The sequence below is a fragment of the Pithys albifrons genome, chromosome 11 (genome assembly GCF_047495875.1).
Source record: "Pithys albifrons albifrons isolate INPA30051 chromosome 11, PitAlb_v1, whole genome shotgun sequence".
Taxonomy (NCBI): Eukaryota; Metazoa; Chordata; class Aves; order Passeriformes; family Thamnophilidae; genus Pithys; species Pithys albifrons.
The window spans coordinates 14751981-14779414 of record NC_092468.1 but is presented as its reverse complement, the minus strand read 5'-3'; the positions used below and the strand labels follow the sequence as shown (position 1 = coordinate 14779414).

General features: G+C 42.7%; 1 protein-coding gene across 1 annotated transcript in view; it reads right to left on the bottom strand.

The window, feature by feature from the left end:
* The window catches only part of FGF12 (fibroblast growth factor 12), a 224131-nt gene that overhangs the window by 141590 nt on the left and 55107 nt on the right, over positions 1–27434 (bottom strand). The gene's annotated exons all lie outside the window — the stretch shown is intronic.

The window sequence follows — 27434 nt, the reverse complement described above, 5'->3', positions numbered from 1 at the left end:
CTTCTTCAAAGGGTGCTCCACTGAAACTGAAGGTTCCTTCTTTTTCACCCGTTCTTAAACAGTTGCAGCGCTGCAGACTTAAGTCTCAGTGTTTGAGCTGGACAGAGAAAGATAGGGTCCATAGTTCACATGCAAGGATGGTTGGATAAAGATGCTCTCCTTAGAACTATTTCCAATTCATGAAATTACACAACACCCACAAGACAAGGTTGGGAAAGCACAGGAGCACAGAAAGTTCCTCAGACAAAGTAGTATTAGCATATACAAAAGTCTCTCAAATGAACTGTTTCACCTGAGTAGACTCCAACACTCCACTAAAAAGCAGCTGCCTCTGGGGCATACAGGAGCCTTGCACTAGGGTGACTTTCTAACTGGATTACCTTGTGCTTCAGCAGGGTTACCTACTCACACATGTTTCAAAGCCTTCTCTGCTTTTGTTTCTCCTGGCACTGGGTAGAAGGGGCCAGACATCTCTGAACAGCTCATGAGATGGAAGTTTTACCAGAGTGCTTCCTAGGATATTATCTTTTGGCCAACATGCCACAGGGATGTGAGAATGGCGGCACAGACTTTGTTGTTGGCAATTAGTAGGAGGTCTCTCAAGCCTAAACAACAAGAATGATGCACATTTAGCATGATAGGGGGGTTGCAATGCTGATTTGCTTACTGGGAATCCCATTAAGATGGAACAGTAAAAGCTACAAAATACATGAAGATCAGACTACCAAGGCACATAAACCAGGCATAGCAAAAGAAGTGCTGTTCATGTATGAAGTCTTATCGAGGATTCATGGAAAAACTAGTATTTGTGAGGGCACTTGGAATCTTTCATGCCCTCAATAAATACCCCACAGTTTCAGTTTTACTCTAGAATAGAGAAAAAAAAAGAAAACCAGTTGAAATGCTAAATTATTCATGAAACTAACTCTTATTTTCCAGTCAGCTCTACTTCATATGCTGAAGAGCAGCACATAGCTAGAAGCAAAGGCAGTAGCATGCAATTCAGGAGTGTTAAAAGGATGCAAGGTATTAATAACTAATCCCTGGGATTCATGCTAAACTCAGTTTTTGTTGTCAGCTGTGACTTGAGGTGAAAATCATCACTCCCTATGTCTTAATTCATAAGTTATTTTAGGCAAGAACTCACACATGCACCAAGTCATTTCAAAAAGCTAAATGAAACTGCCCTTCTCCACGTCCCCACTTAACCAGGATCACTGCTCTGGTTACGCTTCTCAGCAATACCTGCTCCACAGCCCTCACAGAAGACCATGGTGCCATGTCAGGGCACATACCAAACTGAGACTACATCTGCTGCGTCTTCCCTTCACCCACAGTTGTCCTTCAGTCCTCTGCTATATCTGATTAGTGAGCAAACCTGTGGGCCTTCTGGAACAAGGCCAAAAGTAGTTTGCACAATGAAGCCCTAAAACACAATTGGTGGTTCCTGAGTATCTCTGTAATAGCACCAAAAATAATAGTCCTTTTCCTGCAAATGCATCAGCAGCATGTTTGAGATGAGAACTATTCTGGATCTGGTAGATCAAGGATAGTACAATGAGATCCAGAGTCAAGGTGCCCTCCTTGCTTAGCAGCCAACATGGAGTTGTAAATGAGGGGGCTCTCATTTAGAGATGCCAGGACTCAAGTACAGTACCAGGAAAGATGCACTTAGATGTTATACATACTGAGCTAGCATGGGAGCAGGCAGATTTATCAGATGAACATGGGAGAACAAGTGCGTCAGAGATGACACAAATGTTAGAAGAAAAAAATGAGAATGCAACAGGTAGCTGAATTTTGAGACCTCTGTTCATTAAATCAACATAATTTTTCTTGGAAAATCTATTCAGAATAACCCACAAACCCACTAATAAAATAATCCCTGTTTCTTTGGGAAATTTCCATCACCTTGCAGAAAGGCTGATGATCCAGCCTTTTTGGGGTAAACTCCAGGGGGTCTGTTCCTGATTCACATAAGACTAAAGGAGAACAGACTCAAACCAGCAAAAAGAATGAATGTTACTTGACTTTCCCAAAGAAAGGCCATGAAGACTGCATTATGCACATGTTCTTTCAAACTCAGTAGGTTTAAGTAAGTTTAAACAGCAAAATGGAAGCATAAAAATGGCAGAGGATGATTTTTTTAGAACTGTGATGTAATACATATGACTCAAGTGTTTATATACCACAAAATACTCAGTAATATCATGTACCCAACTAGGTAAATGTTAACCCAGTAAACAAAGTTATAGAACTTGAAAAGATAAATGGAGCTGACATAAATTGAGATATCACTAATGTGTTAATTCATTTTAATCTGAAAACAAGGTAAACCAATATAAAATCTATTTCACTGCAAAGGGACAACATGTACCCAAACAATATTTCAGTGGGACATAGTGGTGCATAAATCTCACTATGGCTCCACTGATGAGCTTGCACTACTAAATAATAATGCAAATAACATCTCCAAAGTTACTGAGAAAATGCTACAGATATTTAAATTTCTATCCATTTGTAGAACAAGGGTATTAGAAATGATAATGTGTTTGAATAAAAGCAGAGATTGCATTTGCTGGAACACAAAGAAAGCTGTGAAAGCCTCATTGAGGTCAGGAGACATTTACAGGGAACATAGTGTCATGTGTGTTTCTCCCTTATTAAATTAAAATGCCATTGGCCTTCTGAAGCACAGAGCAGAAACGAGAATATGTTTGGGATTATGGAATTTAAATTAATACCTTCTACTAAAAAGAGGAATGCACTGTGCTCTGATCAGAGAAAAATAAGGTGATTTAGCCGACAAGGCTCTTTGCTAGGTATTAAAATAGCATAATGTGCATGAGTTCATCAGTTGTAAAAGCCAAAAAAGAAAGAAAATCTACAAAAGCTCAAAGAAGAGAATAGCCAGGGAAGGTAATTTCCTTGTGTTCACACAAAAGCAGGTAATAATCTTTCAAGGTGCTGGGTCCATGCTGTTCTGTTTTCACCCATACTGACCTGTAGTTCTTTGAACATTGTGACTAGTACACAGATAAACAGCTTGTGCAGGTGGGTCCTTTTTGTTTGGTTGATTGGTTTGGTTTTTTGCAAGACTCTGCCCTTGTTGTATTTTCTGGCCAAACACAGGCGGATATGATGAGAAATGGCCCATTAACCTCAAAAGCTTTGTCCAAGCTGGTGCTGATGCAGATCTCAGACCCTGTCCCTCTCTGTAAATTTACAGAACTCCTTGCACTTGGTGCTAATTTCTTGATGCTCACTCCATGGGTCTGTATGTGATCAGTAACGGCAGAGAAACGCTTCTCATCACCTTCTGTTGCAGGAGCCATTTGAGCAAAATCTACCAATGGGCCAAAAAATAAAGCCCTCTTCAGTGGAAACAAGCTTAACCTCACTGTCACCACTATAGTCTTTGAGTATTTTTGCTTCCCCTTTGCCCCTTCTTTATGAGGCAGAGCACTGCTGACAAGGAGGGATAAAAGCAGGGTTACTTCAGCCAGCAGAGTATCAGCCACCTACAAACTTCCACTGCACTCAGCTCCACCAAAGCAGAGCACATTCACACCAGAGCCAGTGAGAGCTGCAGCACAAAGTTCAGGGGTTTGCTGAAGGTCACACAATAAATTTGTGGCCAAGTAGGGAATCATCTGTCAGTCCTCATTATGGTGATTTAATGAGAGGATTAGCCTCTTCCTGATCTGTATAAAATTGTACTCATTATAAGGCAAAGATTCTGCTTGAAACTCTACCATGGATAAAATACACCACACACCACCTGAAAGCAAATAGAGAATGAGACCGAAAAGACAGAGCTTAATTTTTTACATCAGACAAAACCACTGATTTCTTAGTTGCTTTTCTGAACAAGAGGGGACGGAAACCACAAACTCCAGCTGCTGGTGGAGAACTGACTTGGTAAATGTCAGTCCTCTCTCAGCTTACCAAAGCTGAGTTTCAGGAGAAAAAGAAAAGATGCCCCATAACCTTGATCATTTAATAGGTTTGTCCTCAGACACATAAAAACCTTGCAAGCACTCAGTAGTTGCATTTCCTGGCATTAAGAAGAAATCTAATATTATATGTAAAGAAGGCTTTGTGTATCAAATGTCTCCAATCTGAATTAGGGAGAAGCGGTTTTCTCAATATTTTTCAGCACAGTAACAGTTGCCCAGAACCTAGAATTTCTAGGCCTTCTCCAAACATATTTCGGTAGTAGTACCAGTGTCTCAGAACAGATGCTCCGGAAAAAAGGGCAGCCAGACATTGCTCCTTTCACCCATTTCCACTGCTCAGCAGCTGTCCTCTTCTACAGGATGTCTTACAATGTGTTTAGGAACCCTTGATAGATTTCTCCTCACCAAATTTTTATAATCATTTTTGAAGCCAGTAATACTATTGGTCTCCTGAGTATCTTTTGGCAAGAACTTCTACAGGTTAATCATGTGGCAGAAAAAAGCTTTTATTAGTTTAAAACTGCTTCTCAGTAGTTCCATTTAATACTCACCTTAACTTATACAGTGAGAATTATAAGATTATATTGTGAAATAGCAATTTTATGTTCTCCATGACAGTCATGGTTACATACACCTTTGTTTTATTTCCTTTCTCAAATGTTTCATTTCTGAAGGCACCTGAAAATGCCTGATCTGTTCCATCGTTCCCTGGGCAGCAGCTACTCTTCATGCTCCACTAATCTTGTTGCTGTTTCCTGTGCCTTTCTAGTTCTATCACATCTTTTTTGAGACAGGACAACTAGAGCTGCACACAGTACTCAAGGTGCAAGCAGACCAGGGATTTCTAGCAGGGCAGGAGGATACGTACTATTTGCTGTCTGTACCTTCCCCAATAATTTCTGCTTGCATCTTCTGAGCTAGCACTTTCAGAGAGATTAGTGCTGTCTCCGTGGTCATCTTCCAGTAAAAAAATGGGTCCCGGTAGCATCCCTTACCATGAGTGACCATAAACACATAAATAAATGTGGGGCTTGTCAGTGTCAGTGGGTGCATTGCCCTCCACTCCTCATCAGTTCATACTGCTGTTATTTCATCAGATGCTCTGTATAAGGAAATTCTTCTGCAGCTCTTTCCTGTCCACTTCTGTTTTCCTTACTCCAGTGATTTTGTCTCTTCTCCATCCTCTCACTCTTCCATATCATTTAGAAGCCAGCCCAGGACTGTGCAGTTCAGTCCCTCTTCACTTGCAGTTTCCCCACTAATGAGACCTGACCTTCTTTCTTTAGAGGAAACACCCAATGAAGGAAGCATTTTAGAAACCGAAGTGCATAATGACTTCTGCATCATCTTTACCCAGATACTCATGGAATGCTAAGGAATCGGGGGCCTGTTGCCTCCACAAGAACCATGCAGCCCCTTCCCCAGATGACCAAACCTGACTGCCAGACCCACATAGATGGTGCTGTGAGTTTTTGCAGATGGATGAATTTCTTGACAAAACACCAGATGTTGCCACATTTATCCTCTGATTTGACAGTAGCAGAAGCACCTTCTAGAGGCACCTCTTTGGTGGGTTTAAGTCCCCTGCCACCTTTGCTTGCTATTTCACATCTGAAGCCCTTACAAGGGAAAATATGCAGGCGGGCAGAAGATCTCCCCCGCCTGCCAATCCCTCTAGGCTCGGGTTATGAGAGAAGAAAGCAGATTAACAGGCTGTCATGCAGCCAGCACAGGGAAGATCTGACCCACAGGGCCCCAGTAATTGAGGTTATTAATCCACAGTAGGCAACAATGGCTTTGCCCGAGGCACGACCCAAGTTTAGAGGGCAATAGCTCACAGTTGTGCCAGTGCCAGGCTTTTGAGGTGGGCAGCAAGCCAATCTGCTGGCCAGCAGCGCTGCTGATCTCTGCCCACTGGACAGTCCCTTGCCTCCTTTGCTTTCAGCAAGGAGCCACCAAGGCAAAGCCAGATCTGGAACAGATGCAACTTCCAAATTCAGGCCATGCTCTTAGTTTTCCCTCCAATTCACTGCATGAAACGTGAACAACTGGCAGGCCATTTTCCCCACCTAGGAATGCAACTAATTCATCCACCTCACAAAGAAAAGTTGCAAAACTTAACAAAGGGGATTTTCTGAGAGCAAAAGTGCAGTAGACCAACCCTACAAGAAGCCAACTCCCCTCCCCACCCTCCCAAACCCACTCCTAACGTTCCAGAGTGCATCTGAGGTTGGGAACAACATCTGTGAAAGCACAAAAGTCCCCATCTGCCTGCTTCAGTGACACTTACAGAGCCTTTTACTGTTGTCTAGATCTGAAGCGTATTTATTCTGGCATGCTAATACAACATATGTGGCACAGCCTCATCAAGCAAGCACTAGTCTGCCTAACTCCCTGCCTTGGGAATGATGGTACAAGAAACGCTTTCTGCTCCAATTCACAGCTGCTCCAATGACATTAAAGATACTACCAGGGCACCACAGCTCAGACCCTCACTGATGAACTGGCCACCATGGCTGAAGAATGCATGGAGACATATTTGAAACATATTGCACTGGAAAAATCACTATTTTGGAACATGTAACTCCCAGTTCCTGCAGTGTAGCATGGCTAAGGCAGAAGGTTCTTTATCAGACTCACAGACCGATTTATTCCTCCTGATTCTGAAGGGATAAAAATTACAAAAGCTAGGTATTAAATAATAATATTGACCAGGCAGTTAAATGCCTCCCTGACATCCGATCCCATCAGATCTTGGAAGCTCAGCAGGGTCAGCCCCGGATTAGTACTTGGATGGGAGACCTCCTGGGAAATGCCGGGTGCTGTAGGTTCTAGTCCTGAGGACTTCACTGTCACTGTCCAAGCTCGCTCGGCCGTGGCAGATGAACCTCAGGACTTAAACGGTGGGGCCAGTTCTGCGCACGCTGAGCCTCACCTAAAAATCCACTGCGCAGGCTGGAAGGGCACACCCACGTGGGGAGAGCCCTTCCCAAATCTTCGTTCGCGAAGTTTGGCCATACATACATACAAATAATAATATTACAGAGAAGTTATAATTGGTCTATGTAGGTGAAGGAAAATTAATGTTTCAAAACAATTGAAGACTGGATTTACAAGACCTTTGTAAGAGCCACCGTTGAAATCCTGGCTTGTTAGGACAGAACTTCTTACTAACTACATTTTTTCCATGTGAAAACTCAGTTCAGAAGAGTTTTTGTCCAGAAAATTTCATTTCCTGAGACTGTCTCATGTCATTTAGTCCTCACCAGAATGGAAGAGAGCTAAGACAGAAAAATATTTAATTTCTCAGGGAACACTATTATACTTTGGGGCAGATATTCCAAAAAAAGTAAAAATGAAAAAAAAAGTGAACACGTTTGTTTTCCTTAAAATGACATTTTCTTAACTATTGCAACTTTGCTGAAGTATTTTGACAATATTATGAAAATAAATTTCCAAGGAAAGGTTTTGACCTTATCAAAATAAAACATTTCCATAAGTTTCTCAAACAAAATCTGACAACTGAGGAATACCAGCACTGTTTGGCTGGCAATGGTGTGAATAGAGAGGAACTGAACTCCATTTCCACTAGGCCACAACTCCCACACCGCTCTGCAGCCCCCTGAACACAGATATATATGTACCACAGAGTGGCTCTATAGGACAGGGATGATTTTTTTGCTGTTCATAGTTTCAGGACAAATGGTGAAGGCAATGGATATGACCAGGCTCAGACCCTGCCACTACAAGGCAGAGCCACTTCCTCCATCCTCTGCTATGAGAAAAAACCCAAACCTAAGTAACACATTTGGGTTCCTTCTTGCATTTGACTCATGGTTTAGCATCTTTTAAGGTTTCCATTGTTAGCTTTTCTTTGCAGCCATTAGAAACAGAAAATATATAAATATGCCAAGTTATTGTTCTTACATAATGGCTTAGGGATTTAAAAAAGGCCTCAAATCTTTTAAGAGATAGCAACACCAGTTTGCAATAATCACACCAGTGACAGGTAACATGCCTGGCTCTCAGAGACAGGAATCACTGCAGACATGTGACATACTCAGTAATGGCCTTACTCTGCTTCTGCCAAAAACAGAGCAGTGCTGGCCCACATACAGCTTAGGCTGAATGTCAGCCCCTGGAAAACTCTACTCCCCTATGGGAAGGTAAAAATCCTTCTTTTTTCAGGATCTGAAGATATTTCACTAATGCTGGAAGAAAAATTCTAGTGAGTCCCATTGCAAAACATGCACAATCTGGCAAATTAGGGAGCAACAAGAAGTGTTCAAGTGAAAGATGAAGCATTATTCTATGAATATTGCTGTGTAGCACAGCAGGAAAGAGGAAATCACAAAAGATGGATGGATGACCAGTGGGTGGAATTTCAAGAGAGGAATAAAATACAGGACACACTTCTGTGTGTGAGCAGATAAATCAGTGAAATGTTATTTTATTACCAGGGAAACATGCACAAGGCAATACCAGAGGCCTTGAAGGTCAAGCACCACAGTAACCATCTACTTTCCACAAGTAAAGTTCAAAAGTTGGACCATACACAAGGCACATGAGGTAGACCTGGCACAGCACAAAATGCAGCTCAGCACAAGCTAAAGCTGTAACTGCAGCAGCAGAACAGACTGAGGAAGGGTTAGAGGAGAGAGAGGTGGTTGCAGAGGATTTACCAATAATGTTATACAGCAGGGGCCATATTCTGACCTGCCATAAAGTAATACTGCTCCATGAGGTCTGAATTTAGCCCATACATTTCAGGCAGTGATTTTTTTTTCTTTAAAGAACTTTGGAGTTCAACGCTGAAATGTAAAAGCTGAACTGCTGCTCCATCAGCGTATGTTAAGCTATTTATGAGTCACTAAAACACACCTTTTCTATTTCTCACCTTAGCTTGTAAATGGCATGTGGCCAGTGTGCTTTCTCCAGCTACTTGAGGAAAGTTATGACAGCATGTAATCTGTGAGGCTATTGGCAGAGCCACTGAACTGGCTCTGCTGCAGGACATGTCTGACCTCCAGTCAGTCCTGCATTAGCCTGTTTACATTGGAACAGGGACAGACATTGTCTAAACAAGTGCCACACAATGGCAGCAGTAAATGTTAGAAATTTCCCTTAGATGAAAAAACCTCTGCAGAATCAAAAGATACAAGTGCAAACTTGAGTCAATCCAAGTCCCCAGTGCTGCCTCATCCCACACACCCTTTCCAGCCTTGCACAAATGGTCCTACCAGGTGCACTGGGCTCACCAATGAGTGGAACCACAGCCATTGTTTTCCATTCCCAAAAAGCTGTGTCCTATAACTCATCAGTAAAACAATAGTTACAATGGGTAAAAATGTCCAGTTAAAGCAAAACCGTTCTGAGCAAGTTTGCAGCAGTCTGTATTATGAGGCAGTACTCCAACTGCTGGCAAATACTACATTATTAACAACTAAATAACTACAAACAGCAAGCAAACCCAGAGGCTCAACCCTGCAAGCAACCAAGAAACTCCCCTTAACAAAAGCCTTAACTCTTTATAGTCTTTGTCTCTGTTTACATGAACATATATATCACTTTTAATTAATATAGTCTTCGTTCACGTGTCTTCACTTGAGTCTTGGCAAGTGGCTGATATCTCTCTCCACACTGGCAGTTCTCAAGCTTTGTGCTTGGCAATTCTCAAAACATATCTTGGGTTTGTTTGGGGTTTTTTTGTTTGTTTGTTTGGGGGTTTTTTGTGTTCTACCTCCTCTCTGGTTTCCCATGCCATAATTAAATCCACTCAAGGCCAAAATCTAAGTTTCTTGCAGCCCAGACTTCATCTTCACAAGTTCTCACATGTCATGCATCCATCCTCAGACCACTGACAAAATTATTTCCTTCCAGCTGGCTTTTGCTTAAACCCTCAACACAGAGGCAACCTCAACATATATCCTCCATAGATGTTATATCCCTTCAAGAAGCAGTGAGGCTTTCCTTTGCTTCACCACGTTATCTTGGAAACCAGCCCCACATTCAAGCCACTACACTCAAGGCTTTACTTGTCCTTTCTCCACCACTTTAGTTCCTTCACTGTTGTCCTGATCGCATGGGGGATTTTCCATCTCCCACTCCCCTTCTCACCCAGCTGCTGTGCACAGATTTAGCAGGATGACTCAGAACTAGGGAGTGACAGCTCAACATTTTCCTGCTATAGAGCAATCACTGCCTGTCTCCAGAAAGTCCTTAGGCCAGGACTGGGGCTGCTGCGTCAGGGTGAGAGAAGCAATGGTTGCTTTCTGAGGAAAAACAGCCCCATAGCATGAGACCTGCTGCTTCCCTCTGTCAGAGTCTCAACTCATCCTTGCTTAAGTCTCACAGGAGCAGCCTGCTGTAAAATGCAAGTTTAGCTGTTTGCTTTTCATGATGGGAGAAGCTCAGAGCTCATGAGGTCAGCGCCAGGCACATAGTGAGGCAGCACATGACATTAGAGGGTGTGAGGAATGGGAAGGCAGGTTCCCAAGGGGGCATCTTTCTTTTTCCCCTGCTGAGTTACAGCAATTGTCACTGCCACATCATCTATTTTTCATTCCCTTGTGCTCAGTGTCAAGCCATAACGAAGGCATAAGGATCCAGCACCACTTGGCAGTGGTCAAAAGCATTACGGCTCAGCTCTGCAGAGCTGTATTGCACAGTGTATGGTGTCGCAGGAAGGTGAAGAGTCTGATACCAAGAATGCCCCCCATTTTTATACACTACATTCCACGAACTGCAGCAATAGCAAGTGAAAGCAAGGCATGGTGGAGAAAAGCCTTGTTCCTTACCCTTCTCCCTCAGTCACTGTCCTGGTTATAGCAAGAGCTGTCAGGCAAGACTACAAATGTCCAAGATGGTTAATGTCAACAGCCAACTACATGAAGGCAAGCAGGCAAAAGCAGAAGGATCCTTCTCAGGCTGATACTTTCAGAGGACAGATGGTCAAAGTTAACTTCTGAAAGAATGCGTAAGTGGGACTCCTGGGTTTCCATGCAGTTGCAGTAATTCATCTGCCTTTCCTCAGACCCAAGGCAGCACTAGCTCAGGCAGCAGGGGAGAAGGGGGTTGCTGCCAAAGCCCATAGTTGTTCACTGGACACAGCATGGCCAGGGGTCAGACTGTCCATGCAGAGGAGCAGGCATCACTCATGGGGACACCTGGAGATGTCTCCTGGTTCTTGGCCACCTCCGTGCTCACCACCCTGCCCCTTGGCAGAGCACCTCTGGGCTTAGACAGGAGGGCACCAGAGCTGCCTTTATCCATTTATTCAGACCAGAAGTGGTGACAATTCTCAACAAGGACAGAAAGTGCAACAGCACCCAGTCTCCAGGTAAAACATGCAGTTGCTTTAGGTGAGAGACAGAAGAGACAACAGCTTTACTTGTACACTACTGAGAGAAGCATCTGGTAACGGGCTTACATTAAGACAGAGTAAATTAACAATCAGGTACAATCTCTGAACTGACATCTGCTCCAGCCTATGGGATAGTCTGAGCAGCTAAAACTGGAACAAAGCAATTCTTGAGGAACAAGTCATAAGGAAAAGCCTGAACTGGTCTGTCAGGGATGCAGGCAGCAGTGCTTGGATAATCTATTTTAAATTATCACTCTTCTGCTCTTTCCCAACTTGCTTTCCTGCTTAGGTCCTTACCTTGTAGAAACGGTTGGGCCATGTCTCTCGTATTACATAATTTTTTCCATAGTGCCATTCTCCCCAAGGGGTGTTTCATGGAGGATGCCTGACAAGGCTAATTATCATTTTTCTTGTGGGTGTTTACACTGACTAGGATTGATGGAAATGGGTACATGGTGGCTTTGCCACCCTGCCACACAGCAACTGTTTGCACTGCACTTCACTGAGACCCTGCTACATATATTTAATATTCCAGCTTTTCCAACTTCTTTTCATTCCATATTAAAAGTTTCATATTCCTTTGCTATGTCCTTATAAATCCATGTCCCTGTTAAAATCTTACTCACCCATCAGAAAAATCATGCTGAAAAGAGAGAGATAAAATAAGCAGTGATGGTTCAACCCAGGCTCAGGGTAGTTAACTCAGACACAAAATGCTATGTGCAGACCAGTGTAAGGCTCTCCTCAACACATCACAAGAAGTTACAGAAGACAAAGCAGCTGCCACCCACTTTCATAAGGGCAGTAGCCTTGAATGCCCTTTCATACTCATATTGCTGTCAGGATCTTCCCACCCTTCAACTGTTCTTAAATAACAGGAAAGGACCCTTGTGGCTGGGACCAAGCTGGAACAACAAGGATGCTGTTTCTACATATGGTAGATCATGTGGAAGATCCAACTGGTCAGCCTGTCCTCTCCAGACTTCCTTGAAAAGGGAGAAAATGTTTATCCTGAAGGTTTTGGCCGATTCTTATTCTTTATACAAACACTATATCCACAGTTTAAGCATCACAAGGGTTTACAGAAGCTTTCCTCCTTGGTGGTGTAGAGTTTAGCAGCAGACTTTCTGCATACTTAACAGTTATAAATGATATTATCCGTTTTTAAGACTGCAGGCAATACTTTCCCAGAGTTTAATGATTGCACTGAGATGGGCCTTTGACTGCTGGCAGCAGTAGGGGTCACTGTAGTGTGTGTTAAGTGTGAGGATTCAACTAAAAATAAAAATCTAAGGAAAATAAACCAACAAGCTGAAGCATCTTCTGACAACTCACCCCAGAAGCACTGTCAATCTGCCAGGACTGAATTACCCAGGAGCTGGGAGTGAAGCTAAACCATCCACAGTCTAATGCTCAAGAGCTCTTTAACCCACTCCATCTTCAGCTGCTTTCTGTTGCTGGCTGCTTTTAACCTAGTTTTCAACCTCCAAAACTCTTATTTCTGTCTGCAGCTTTCATTAGCACGGACTAACTCCCCATTCAGTTCCTTCCAGAGATGTAGGCTACATCCCCAAAGTGACTTTTGGGGAAAGTTGTCTGAAGCACTTGCAGCCTGAGGGTGCAGTGCCCTGGAAAACAGGGAGGAATATAGCTTCAGAAATACGTTTTTCACCTCAATACTGAGAAGCCAAACGCCACTGATGAAGTTTGTAGATGGGAATGTTTTTTCCTAACCATTCTCAGGGCTTTTTCTAAAACTGTTGTGAAGGACTGATTTTTAAGGGCATAGAGCACCCTTCTCCTTTTCTTTGGTGCTTTCCCTCTCTTTTTTGAGTGGTAGGTGATCCATTCCTTCTTTATCACATTTCCATTGTTGATGCCCTCTTACATAGGCAGCTGGGGATGAGGTTACCTTGCACAAAGTCTCTCTGCATGGCAATGCAACAGCTTTCAGGAACTCTCAGTGATCACAGATAGACCCTCATCCCCACTTGCAAAGGGCTTTTTTGCTGAACCTGGAGAAATCCTGATTTTCTGAAATCCTTCTGATTTCCTAAAGGAAAATTATCTCCTGTTCCTACACAGACAGGCTCTGCAGGAGGGAATGCAGCAGTCTGGTGTCCCAGCTGCAGAGGTGCTCACATACATACCTGAGATCTCCCTTACTGCCTTACTTTGAGGCTGTCAGTTTGCATCTTGTCTTCCTCCAGAACTAGCTGTGGTCTGACAAGATCGAGATGAAGGTTGGAAATAAAACGTGGTTTTTAAAGTGTAAATACCTTAGCTTAAACCTCCTGGGTTCCATACTCTATGCTATCCCCTTGGTCTTCCTGGGAAAAGTATACAGAGCTTTCAAAGGCTGGTGCATGTGTTCTCTTTTCTGAAGTGTCTACACGCTCTTATTGCCAAGTGAGAAGATTCCCTAAGAGGAATGTAAACTATCTCCAGTCCCACAGCCTTGCAACCATGTCAGCAAAGCACTACACTTAGTTATTTAGGTCTGCTGGGAGACTGGATTTATTAGCTCAGACACCCAGGCTGTGTAATTACACAGTCTGCAGTCTTGAACCAGACTAAGTCCAGCCAGCCCAAAACACAGCCCAAACAAGTTTGCATCTGGCTGTAAAAGATCATGTAAGACATACCCATGACTACTGGCATCAGCTCAAAACACTTTGGTTCAGAAAGCATCAATGCCAGAAGATAGATTGGGGATGCTGAACATCAACAGCAGAGCTGTTCCCACAACAGCTGTGTACATTAACAAATCCTTACAGTACGTCTTGGCAGAGACGCTGAGGTTGGCATTTCTGTCCCCACTTCACAAGCAGGGATATTGCAGCAGGACTCAAATAACCAGCACCCAGAGCCTCAGGCAAGCAGCCCACAAGACCATGAAAGGAACTGTATTAGAAGTGATGTTGCACTCAGGACTGCTGATGTCAGGTGTTGGGCTCAGCACCCTGCCAAGAAAAGACAACTTTGAAACTCAAAAGCCTCTCCCACACCTCTAACCTGACTGAGTTTTCATCACCTCATGTAGCATTTTGAGTGGCTTTAAAAACAGCAAGTTTGGTTTGATGGAGGCCAAGCCACAGAAAAAGTCGTGTCATCTGCTGTCACAGCATATTCTGTAGTTGAAGAAACCCAAATCTACCGTACCCCTTCCCTCTGCCTGAAGCACAAAAAACTGGTTTCCTTTAAGGTGGTCTTATACCTGGGGCTTACTACCCACCAGGCTTGTGGTCTTACTGTCTCTCAGGGCTTTTGTGGGCTAATCAGCACAGAAGGCACTGGCTACCCTCCACTCCAAACCTCTGCAAAGTTAAGAGATGAATGAAGCTGCTTTTAAAATGTATCATAAATTGAAACAGTGTAAGAAGCTAACAACAATCACTCTGCTGAATTTAGCAGCCCTCAAAGCACCTCACCAGAGCTGATTTACAAAAAAATAAACCCAAAACAAAAAACGTTTCTATATTTCAAGAAATGTCTCATGAAACTCAAAATCTGCTGGACTTTTTCAATGAGATCTCATTTTAAAACCTGCATAAATTCTTCCTAAGTTCTTAAGTATGTGAACCCTAGAAACACACGGTACAGACACGCACTGAAGAAAAGCACATACCATCCCCCAACTCATCAGGCCCTTGTATTGCCTTTCTTGTGTGCCTTATGTGCAATGAGTTTGTGATGTCATATCACATCCAAAAACTTTTCGGTCAATAACATTAAAAACTTACCATTTCCTAAAATCAAAGTGCCTCCCAGAGTTCCAACCCAGTTGGCAACTCGATCAAGTCCATCAGTCCCACACAGGACAGAGTTTTGCCAACACATGGCTTCTCAAACTCACAAATTAAAAAGAAAGCCTGAGACTGGAGCTGAAACTAAACAAAGTAAAGTGCAGAAGTATTTAATGTTGAAAGTGATTATGCACTGGAACAAATCAAAAAGGTAAATCTTCTGTCACTGGAAAATTTTAAAACAAGATGGGACATTTTCTATATTCAATGCTGCAATTCAAGCAGAAGTCAATTGAGGGCAGTCCTGTAACTTGGTCTCTGCAGGAGGTCAGACTGAGGAGATCACAAGAGCCTCTCTGACCCCATAACCCAGGAATTAATGTCTGGGAGGAGTTTCTTGTAAACTATGTCAAACCACTGCCCTTTAAATCCCTACCTACAGCTCCTCTACTATAAAGTCACAAGGTAAAAGCAATTAAAGAAGAGAGAAGATGGAAAAGGGAAAAATCAAGAAGCTACTGAATAATGAAGACAAAGGCACAGTGAAAGCACGGTGGACGTTTGAGCATTGTCTCTGCACCAGGCTGAACAGGAAATATTCTGGGCTCCTGAAGATCCTGGGAATTTTGCTATTATTGACTTCACTGGTACTTGCTTTGTGTCCTCTGTAGATAAGTAGAGGACATGGGTTTGCATTCTGCAGGACTGCAAAGCCTGTGCCGTTCCCAAACACTGAACAGTCCCCCCTATGCAGCCAACCTAGGTACAAAGTTATTATTGTTTCATTTGAACCTCCCAACCAAGCTACTTTGTGATAACTCTAGACCAAAAGAGTTCGTATGAACAACAGGGAAAAATCCCCCACAAACAAACAAACTCAAAAAACCCCAAAACTCAACAGAAAACAAACAAACAAAACCAAACAAAACCAAACCCCAACTACAACACAAAAAACAAAACAACAAAGCTGCATTCTGTTATTATTGTACTGCTGCTTTGGAATCAGGAAAAATATAAACCTTCATCAGCAGTTCTGGGTTTCTCAGTGCAGCTCAAAAAATTGGCAGGCGACTGTACAAGGGATGGAAACCAGACTGCACAAATCCAGGCGAAGCCACCAGAGGGTAGCAAAACATTTTAGAGAGCAGCTAACAGAAGTCCAGGCAAACCAGCACGATCTGTACCTCCATCTCCCGGCCTTTCTTTCTGGTCGCTATTTCAGTACCTCAGGAAAATCACATTTTTCTTTGTCCATAACCATTCCATTTTCAAAATGCTGCCTCGCCTTCTTTACAGATGAGAAGGAAAATCTGTATTTCACATTATTGCTACATTTCTCCTTGTAAGCTTATCTCTTATTTTCTTTATAGTGTCTGCATCCCTCTCCAGCCAACTTTCCCCTGCAGCAGAGGGCAGCAAGCTGTATCACTTAGGGATGGCCTATGGTTGAGCCATGGGGTACGACCCAATGCAGAGGTGCAAGGAGGGGGACAAGGTCAGGAGAGCAAATAGCTGTTTTCAGCAGTTTCAGGAAACTGGCCATGCCAGTAGCTCCCCATATTAGAAGTCAGGATTACCCTGACATCCCTGTTTATGCAACATTCAGGTAGCACCCAGACTGAATTGCTGATGGCCAATCCTGAGGTTTTGACTTTTCCAAAGCAGTGAAAAGTACAGGAGTGGGAGAGACATATAAAATTTTTTAATGCTTTCCTTGCCTCTTCAAAATTCTCCATTCTCCAGTCTCTCTCCAGTTACATGGAAAGCTTTCAGCTCCACAAGCACTTCAAGAACCCAATAAACCTACTCATCCTGATCTCCCTCACATGCTCTCTGCTGAGTGTAAAAGTAGGAAGACTTGAAATAACTTTATTTTTATAATTTTATTTTGAGGTTCCTGTATGTTAAATTCTCAAGCCAGAATCAAAGGAGTCCTGTTGCCCTGCTCTGGGAAGCTTGTATGGAGCAAGATCAGAGAGGAGCTCAGTGGTGGGGAAAAGGGGGGGAAAAAAAAAAGAGTCTGGCTTTTAAATAGCTAACTTTTTCATGCACAGTCTGCAGGAACTAAAAATAGCTCCTGAATATTTCAGCAAATCAGTTCCAATAATTAAAACTGTGATGTGTTTTCTGTCAATCCCAAATGGAGTGAAAGCCTTCAGATATATTATTCACTACAAATTATTCATCCAGCTGCACTTGCAGAGTTGAAAATTTCCATTCACTCAGACCTAAGCACAAAGAAACCCTCAAACCCCTAAACCATAAATTCTTTCATATCTGCTCACTGCTAAAAAATTAGACAAACTAACCTTCCATTGTCTATCCTATTTATTTATTATAACTGTGTCTCAGTAGGTTAACACTGTAGTGCAGCTGGCACTTTGCATCAATTAAGTAATATCAGTTCAGTGCAGCCGCTATCAGTCACTATTACAGATTGCTGGAAGTCACTAAATATGTTTTCCACAAACTGTACCCCAAACTGGAGTATTCTACTCACTCTAACTACAGGTGCTGTGATAGACCCGAAGATCAGCCTTTTGCCACACTGTCAGGCAGCAATGGGAGGTAGAGAAGAGGCTTTTGCAGATTTCCAGTTCTAAAAAAAGGCTTCTGACTCTGTAGATTATCAGTCGTGCCCCACCAATAGCAGACATATTTGCTCATAGGCTCCCCAAAGCAAATACCAAAGCTAAAGCCATCAGAAGCATCACTTTTTGGTAGTGCTATGGAAAATCTCTGGCATCATTTAAGCCAGCCCAGCAGCTCACTCCTCCATTACATCCTCTGCCTGAATTAGAAATGTGAAGCAGCAGACACTCAGCACAAGAGCACATTCTGGGGAAGATCCATTTATAGATGATCCATTTTTTAAAAGAAAGTACTCAGTGTGTAAAGGTGTTTTCATTCTCTTGTAGCTGAGGTCAGGGCACCTCAAGGGGACAACATATTTTGGAAGCATTGAGCATCCCTGATGGGATAGTCAAGAGCATGGGCATCTCAGTTTGAGATTCCCTCTGTCTGCCCAATATGTCTGGATGTTTAATATGGATTAATCTGTTATTACAAATCACTCAACCAAGTTCTCCCTGGCCTTCAGTCTGAGACACCCTGGGACAAGCCAGCAAGCTAAAATAGACCCTTGCTCTATCTAACGGTTTGGCATGCATGGTTCCAACCACAAAATCACTCTTTTTCTTCACTTTTTCCCCCAGTACTCTGTGTGTCTTGCAACATGCAAGAAGGTTGTCAACAGTCCAAAATATAAGAAATACTTCACAAAAGAAGCTGCAGAACCTGTTACAAAATGGAGGACTGTGTTTCATTGCTACACATTTGCGTGGTCCCTTTGCTAGGAAGCTACAACCTGTTTCATTTTTGCTACATCAAATTAAATACACCTACAAAAGGAAACTCTCTCCCTTCTTAGCTAAAAAACTTGCAAACAAAAGTTTCACTTCTGAAAAATGGGCAAAAATGGTATGACAGGCAGCCCTGAAAGACCTCTCCTAGCTGCTGTCTTGTCATGGCACCATCTGTAGTACTCTTCCCAGTCTGTCTCAACTAGAGGAATTCACCCCATGTCTTAAATTTCTACTTTTCAAACCATGGGGAGCCCCATTAAAGTTATTGTGTGAATACAGAGAGCAGCTCTATCTAACTTCTTGTAAGAATGTCCCAACTTATAAGATCTGAGAGACAGAGTGGTTCAGGATGAGGAAACTGCAGTTACTACTTTGCACCTCCAGTAGATCTGATTTGGACCTCTGGTGCGAGGAGAGAGAACAGAGACTGCTGCTACCAGCTGACCAAAGCACGAGACTCCACGTGGTGTTCTCAGGCCCATTTGTCCTCTTTGCATTTCAGGTGTTTATCAATGCAGTGCAGTTTCCATGGATTTGGGGAGCTCTGTATAGGTAACGTACCTGCAACAAGGAAGCTGCGCATCAACAATTTTTGTGGCTGCTTGGAGTAGCTTAGGAGGGTACAACTTCTCTTAATGATCACAAGGATTATTATTAAGAATGATGCCATAGGAAACATTAGAGAATCACAAACATTCCTTTTGGGAATGACTGGCAATATGGAGAAACATCACACTGAAGTCACAGTTCTCTTTAAACACTTCTCCTCCTCGTCACTGACGTGTCACACTGTCATTCCTGAATGTCACCTTCATGGAGAGAACAACTTCTTGAGAGGAGTTGTCAGCTTGGAGCAACAAAAGCCACCTCCTTCAGAAAAACACCCACAGAGGTGTGCAAGGCCAGGACAATAACGTCACATCAGGGCATAATTAAAACTCCTAAGTAGTTACAGCTCCTCACTGACAGTCTTTTATAATATGACCGAACACAATTATGGTAACAATCTTCCCCATACTGACATGTCTGCACATACAGTTACCCCAGTGATGAAAAGGAGCCTGACTGACATTTAGCTTGTGGAACAAGAAACCTACTCAATGTCCAGAGCTCTTTTCCAGCCTTGCTGCTACTGACTTCTGTGGGACACTGCGTCAAGCCCTGAAGGCAGGGACAGAGGCCAGAAGGTGCTTGTACATTAACAAGTCCTTCTTGCCCAGCAGATGCCCTTTTTTGGCAAAACACTCCCGTTCTATAGAAGATCAAGCATGTATTGTCACACAACTGACTGGAATTTTACAGCTCAAGCTTGGGCATACAGGCTTTCAAGGGGCACAGAGAGATGAAACTGCCTTATGCCTGGGGTATTGGTGATGTCCTAATAAACACAAAAAAATACATTATGAAAACAAAAGTGAGCTCAGGCTTCTCACTCAAGGAACATCCACTCTAGGAGCCTATTTTTTTTTTCTAATGTCTTTTTAGTTCTTGCAGGATCAGAATGGAAAATCAATAGTAGATAATTACAGGTAAGGCAGTGCAAGAAAAGATAATCATATCAAGAGAAAGAGAAGAGTTAAGCTCAAGTTTACATAGAGAGAAGATGCACAGAAGTGCTGTGGGAAGACAAAGGCATTCATTTTCATATCTGAATTAGTGAGAACTATATGAAATCTGGACCAAAGGATAATAAAAGCAAAAGTCTGCTAACAGTGGTTAAATCATATGTGTTCTCATGGAGCCTGCTTGGGTGACTCAGACAGCAAGATTTTACACAAGGAGGATTTAGAATATTCCTCAGTAAAGAAAAAAAAATGTGACTGTCACAGGACACACAGCACTCCTATGCAACATTGTACCTTTTTCATTCAACTCTTTGACTTGTCCTGGAAACAGTGATACAGAGAGATAAAGCCTGCAATGAACCACAGTTCAGCACATGTGGACCAGCACACATGGAGAAGTTGTGAGAGCCAGAGCCTTACACTGTAAGTTCTTTAGGAGTCCTCTCCTGTAAAACTTCTGAGATCTTATCATAATGGAAGTTATCCTGCTAGGAAAATCCCAAAACACACAGCAAGAAGACAGCCATTCAATTACATTGGGCTCTGCACCTTTGCATCACTATACTAATAAAGATTCTCCAAGTAAAACTCTTACCACCAACATAATACCCCACTTCAGCTCTAGATTGAGTTTTAACTTGTATTGGTCTGCAAGCTGTGCCAACTCTGCCTGCACCAGTGTGAGTATCTAACATTTCTTAGGGAGACTGAAATGGCACTAGATATCAGTGTTTGGCAAGTGAACCTCACTCATAAGGTTCTTTTGGATAGGCCTGTTTTTGCCTTAAGTCAGACAACATGCAACTAAAACACTTCTGCCAGGATTGTCAAGCAAATGCTCCTGCTCAAAGCTTTGTGTTAGGCTGAACAGTAAAGGGCCTTGCAATCCTTGAAATACAGTTTCTCAGAGGGGGATCTCCTTTCTGTAATCGCTGATGGTCCAGAATTTCTTACATTGTCACAGAGAAGAACAAAGCCCTGTGTTTCAGGGCTGGAGCTTCAGGACACCTGTCTGGGAGCTGCACAAGCTGAGGAATAAGGACAGTTGCCTAGTCTCCACTCTGCCATACTGGTGGACAAGTGCAGGTTGAATTTTTTTTTCCGCTCCAGGCAACTTGTTTCATTATGGCATTCTCTGCAAAAAATACCATTGCGTCTGATATTCACCCCCCTGCAGCTTTGAGGAAGTATAGTAGTTTGGCTGACTGAGGAAAAATGTTAACATTTCCCACTAAGAAAGGCTGTTTGAGAAAAGAGCATTTGCAGAGCAGGTGGTATAACAGTAAAGGATTGATCAGATTACCTGGAGAACTGATACTTGCCTCTTATAAAACTCTATTTCTGTTCAAAGTCCTACTTGCAAATTCTGAGAGGAGATAATACAGGATTTTCTTATGGCATTTCAGATTAACTGCTGCATAAGAAATGAAGTATCCTCAAAATGTGGTACCTAGAAGCTTCTGATTCACACTTTTGCCATTTGGGGATATTAAGTATGATTCTACTTTTTAATTAAGATATAGAACATCAGAAGGAAAAAAATTCAATTCATAATTCCATCTACACACAAAGTTTAGTGTGCAGTGGCTCCAGGTTCACAATAACATGATGCTGTGAGCGTGCTTTAAACAGCAGCTCCAGGTGCATTCACATCAGGCAGTGGGGAACGCACAGTTTGAAACAGATGACACCAAAAGCTCTTCTAATGCATTAAAACATTTTTGTCTTAAATTGATCCCATCTCAGATATGCTGAGTGTTCAGTCTCTTCTTTTTCTAGCTGATTTAAATATAACTTGCCAACTGGTAAAAACTGTGATATGAAGCTTTGTAAATGAACATTTTAAAGAGAGAGTGGGGTAGAAAAAGACTTTAATCCAAAATTTGAGGATAAAACACACTGGTTACATCCATACACTTTAACACCATCTCAAATGCAGGCACAAGGCTTTGCATCACTTAAAATGTGAGTTACAGTTTAACCTCTGAACACCCAAGCTGCTGAACAATTCTGGCACACCACATGGTGGGCATAAAACTGACCCAGAGTACCCATAGAAAAGCAACTCCCGGTTGCACTGTGTTCACAGACCCAAACCCCAAATATACATGAATAAACTCCCAAAATTCATATGTCCCACCATCCCTTCTTCCCAGGTCCCAGTTTTACTACACAAGGTTTTCCAGAATATTATCTTTTCCAGTATCTGCCTGTACAACTGACAATTTTCTTATGTTTTCTTATTCAAGGGTGAACTTAAAAGAACAAAGGCTACTCCTTCATAGTGCATTATCTTCATGAACAGACCAAACACGTTCTCAATGAAAACACACAAGCATTTATTCCTATCCATCAACCTACCAATACGTGCACACAGAAATAACCACAGAAATAAGAAGCTTGCCATCCTTGAAACCTTCCTGAGTGCCTTTCAGAGTTGTAGTGTACTCCCTTACACCGGTGGTGGTCTTGGAAGAACAGTATAAATTATTTGGAGTGTGAGACAAAGGGGATGGCACCTTCAGAAACGCATGTTCAAAGTTATTAGGAAAGGTGATGGAGCACGACAGCCACAGAGATTTTGTCTCTACTTCTCAGTACAGACAGCATTAATTGACTCATCTTAGTATAGTATCACAGTGAGTCCAAAATATTACACCTATAATTGTTTTTTTTTTTAAGTTGTATTCTTTACATAAGAAAAAGAGCATGGAAATAACATTATGAAAAAAGTTAATCATTTTATGTTCCCAAGTCAAACTTTTTCCTCCAGCAGATGTAAGCATGCAAAGTGGGATCCCAATTTAACCAAGAGCCAACCTTGGCATCAAACTAGTGCTGATACACTAGAAAGATTTTTCTCTCCCTTTGCTAAGTACCACCTCACATATAGTAAAGAACATGTCATACAATATTATCAGCAAAGGCATCTGCTTTCAGCTATAAAGAACTAGAACTGGTGTGACCAGGCTGCCAAGTACTTCTTGCAGCTCCCATTCCTCACTGATGAGAAAGCATCAGCACATGGTAAAGGATATACTTAAGGAACTCTGCTACTGACAGTGAAGTGCAGGGTAGAGAGGGATGACTGAGCTGCAAGAGGAGGGGAAAGAGAAGGGATGGGATATTTGGGAGCTGCAGAGGGAAGTGAAGGGGAATTCAGTTACAGGGAGACACTCCACTCTCCTTGTCAGCTTCAGCTACTGCCCCACTAGTCCTGTCTGCCTTGCACAGCCAAGGAAAAGTTCCTTAAAGCCAAACCTGCCCAGGTGTCTACAGCACAAAGGTAACCACCAGCAAAGACCCACGGAGCTTCATGCTCACACAAGTGTCTCTGACATTCTTTCAGGTACAAAGGCATCTCCAAAGCTGAGTGGCCATGCCTGCACAGCCCTGTGTCAGGCTCCAGCCTTGCTGCTCTGCACAGAGCCACTCCCATAATTGCACCTGAGGCACAGTTACTCTATGAGCTGAGGAAGCGATCACAGGTAATCCAGGTAACTGAAATTTCATTTCAGAAAGAGAAAGTGAAGTCACAGCAAATATGATGTTGAATGAGGCCCACAGGCAACACTATAGCCCCAAAATGTAAAGTACCCTGTCCCATGTCCACTAGCATGGAACATCACTTCATATGGGCTCACCATAAACATTTAACGAGAATCCAGAAAAAACAAAACAGGTCACTATTCCTATGGGAAGCTGTTCCAGGATTTTGCCCTTTTGCTCATCACAAACTCTTTTCTAACTTCAAGCCTAAATTCCTTAATGTAATCCCAATACTGGCACATTACAAGGGCCAATACATCCTGCACATAAGCATCAAGACCTGTAAATAATTTACAAGAGACATGAATATGCTGCCACCTGCACACAGAGGAACCACTTCCTCTACAGCACTCATACACGTGCTGCTACCTCTGGGGAAGGGAAAGGGTGAGATGGGGACAGCTGTCAGGCCACACTGGCAAGCTGTAGCTACATGATGGCTCTTTGGTGACTTAGGTAACAAATTTGATATACCCAATTTAATTTACCAAAGCAATAGGTGCAAACAGGAATTTCTGCTGGCAGGTGCAGCAGAGAGGACAAGCATCAGCAAACATGCAGATTAAAGAAAAATCTCATTCCAAGAGATAGCCCAAAGGCTGCACATCATTTCTGTCACAGTGGTGGGACAGAAAGTCTCAGGACTGGCAATGCACCCCTCTGTGCAGCCATGACTAGCCTGAGCTGGAGAAAGTGAGACTGTTCTTTAAATTTTGGCTCCACAAAACACAAAGTTTCATGGAAAATGAAAGAGAAACCGGGATGTCAGTAACTCCTTCCCACATTGGAGAATCTCATTCTCATCTCCACTTTCAAAATCTTAAAAATCTAAGCTATAGTCTAGGGAGCATCTGCCTTGATTTTCAAACACAGGACAGAGAACTACCACCAAGTTAGATCAAAAGCAAGTGGATGCCACAGGTTAAATTAATTGAGCTGCAGATTATACAGAGGAGTACATAAGCCCAAATCTCCTACCAGTAGATTGCACCGTTTGAGTGGCATTATCAGTGTCTGGAGAGCGTGCAAATTCAGCTCTGCATAATATACCTGTGGAGAGCTGAGAGGGTCAAGGCCATTAGGGACCTGGACACTGCAGTACCAGGAAAGCTGTTAAGCCTCTAACATTTGCAACACAGTTAAATCCATTAGGAGGTAAACTTTACAAAGTTTATGAACCTTGCAGAATGAGAGATCTACTGCTGCAGAAACAACTACTCCTCATGGTTTGTATTGTCAGAGATAGGCCACTTCATCATGGGAATTTTACCAACAATTTTGATTTAGGTAAGTCTTGACCAAATGCTTCTTTACACAAAGCAAATATGTACAGATGATAACTACTTAAACACCCTAAAACGTGACAATACCATTACATACTTAGTAACATGTGACACTTCAAAGGAACACCATACTTTTTTCTTATACATACATTTATTGAATTAGTGGAAGCTTTCTATCTGAAGATTTTGTGCAGGCACCTTTTTCCATGCAGTTCCCATAATTTAACTTATTTTTTAAAATTATTTTTAAATTACTTGTTACTTTGGTAGGGATCAGGAGCTATAGAAGTGCATCTTTCTCTGGAGATTTTCTCTCCAAATGGGTTTCAACAGGGACAAGGAAAATGGTTCAGTAAAGGCTCAAGACTGCTTTTCCATGGCTGCTGCCCAACTCCCAGTACTTATGCTGGTAGTACTCCAAGGCATGGTAGGATTACAGCATCAAACTAGAAGATATAAGGGAGCACAAATTTTGAGTCCTGTCCCAGGAGGCTCAGGAACTGGTTGCCATTTCATAATGCCAAGCAGAGGGAGAACAAAGGAATGAAGAGATGACAGATGGAGACAAACTTTAGTGCAAAGTGGGACAGACCAATAACAGCCATCACTAATTGCTGTTCCCCAGGTAGGAGCTTGGCCAGCCCTTAGAAACATCATGAGTTCCGTGATTTGTTTTATTGATAGTTACTCTTCCTTCACCATTGGTGATTTATACAAATAAGAGATTAAAAGAAGGAAGGAAAAGCAGCAATAGCCGGGAAGGAAGAAATGAGTAATTAGTGCTGTGAGGATTGAGAAGATCAGTAGGGTCCTAGTGATGAAGGAAGACACAAGAGGAAAGAAAGGGACTGACAGGCATTTAGTATTTCAAGCACAGAAAGGTTCTTGCAGCTAGGGATGCTGAAGCGAGACTTACTTATTATTTTGACTATGACGAAGCAGAAAAAAACGGAACACATATTGATTAAAGCAGCAGGCATCTCCCTTGGATGCTGAGACTCAGCAAGGGGCTGCAGCTTCCAAAGGAGGCAAGCATTTAGATTTCAGCTATTCCGAGACATGGACCATATGTTGGGGCCATCTGGAGACTGCTTTATTTGATGGATGTCAGATGCCTCCAAAGGCACCAAGGAAGGTAGCCGGAATATCGGTAACTGATTGATGCTGAGGGCATTTAACTAAAGATAACCTCACTTGTTCACAATTCACACCTGCTCTACAGGAGAAGCTCAGATATTGTCTTCCCAGTGGAGATGATAGCTTCTGTGGCTTTCAGAAAGCAGTGGCTCCTGATGAAGCATGCAGCCATTGTTTAACTGACACAGCTGGTGAATTCAGTGGGATGGCCCAAGCTGTGCTCTCAGCCAGGAGTCAACAGCTGATCAGTGGCACCAGCTGGAGTGTCCCATTCAGCACCAGACCTGAATTGTCACCACATCATCAAAAGACATATTGTGTTGATGGATAAATCAATGGATAATGCAATGATGCAAAAGGCCCTCCATGCCGTCAGAGACCACCCTGCTCTTTCAGCACCTCTTGAGAAGACTTGCCAGAAAGAGAAGCTCCACTGGACCACCATCACAATGCAACGGAAAAAAGCAGAGAGGACATCCATGTAGCAACTCCTGGCTGACAGGTCCACAGCACAGCTCCATGAGTGAAATTTTTCTTTCAACCGCAGAAGACAGGTCGCCAAGGCTCTGGCATGCACAGGTCAGATAGCAAAGGAAAAGGCATGCTCCTGTCCAAGACATAGCAAATCCCTATTTTGCAGTTAAAAAAAAAACACCAAAGAACACAAAAAACAAACCAACAGCAACAAACAACATCAAAAAAACACCATGAGAAAAAACCCTCCAAACTAAAACTAACCAAAAATCCCCCCCTCAAATACCAGACACTCTAGAAGGCAGGCAGTGTTTCTCTGTGTGAATCCTCTTCATGTCTAGCAGACACCAGAAGTATTTAAGTCACAAAGACTAGCAGGTAGAAACCCATCTGGCAAACCATAACCAGCCCTTTTGCTGAGATGCATGCAGAGAACCAGGTTTTGTCTTGCACCAACAGCAGGTAGTAGAAAGCACAGAGTGCTCTGACTCAGAACAAGCAAAAGAGCCCAATAAATACATCTTTAAAAGCAGCTTTCAGAAAGCAGCTTGCTAGTCCAGCCTGCACTTTGTCCCTGCCTGGAAAAATAAAAGTAAACACTTTCTTCCAGAGTGTTCAACAAGAGAGCTTGAGAAATCATCTGAATACAAATGCTTGCTACCTGCAGCATACACAGATCTTCATGACTCTCATCCAAGGGCAGAGTGTAAAACATGCTGCTACTTTACAGCTCTTCCAACAGTCTCTCACCAACACACTGCACTGTTTTGTCATGGGGACTATGGTGGAGGAATTGCCAAATTATAACCCTCAGGGCTTGGTGATGCTGTCCTGCTTTGTACTCAGCTTCTCAGGGAAAAGAGGAACCCTTTCAGAAGAATCCAGTTATGGGGCAGTCAGCACCCTCACTGCTGCAGCCTGAACACCAGAGATTGTCTGCAGGCTTCACATGCCATTTGGGCTGAGGTGCCCAATTTCCTCAGTGTGGATCCG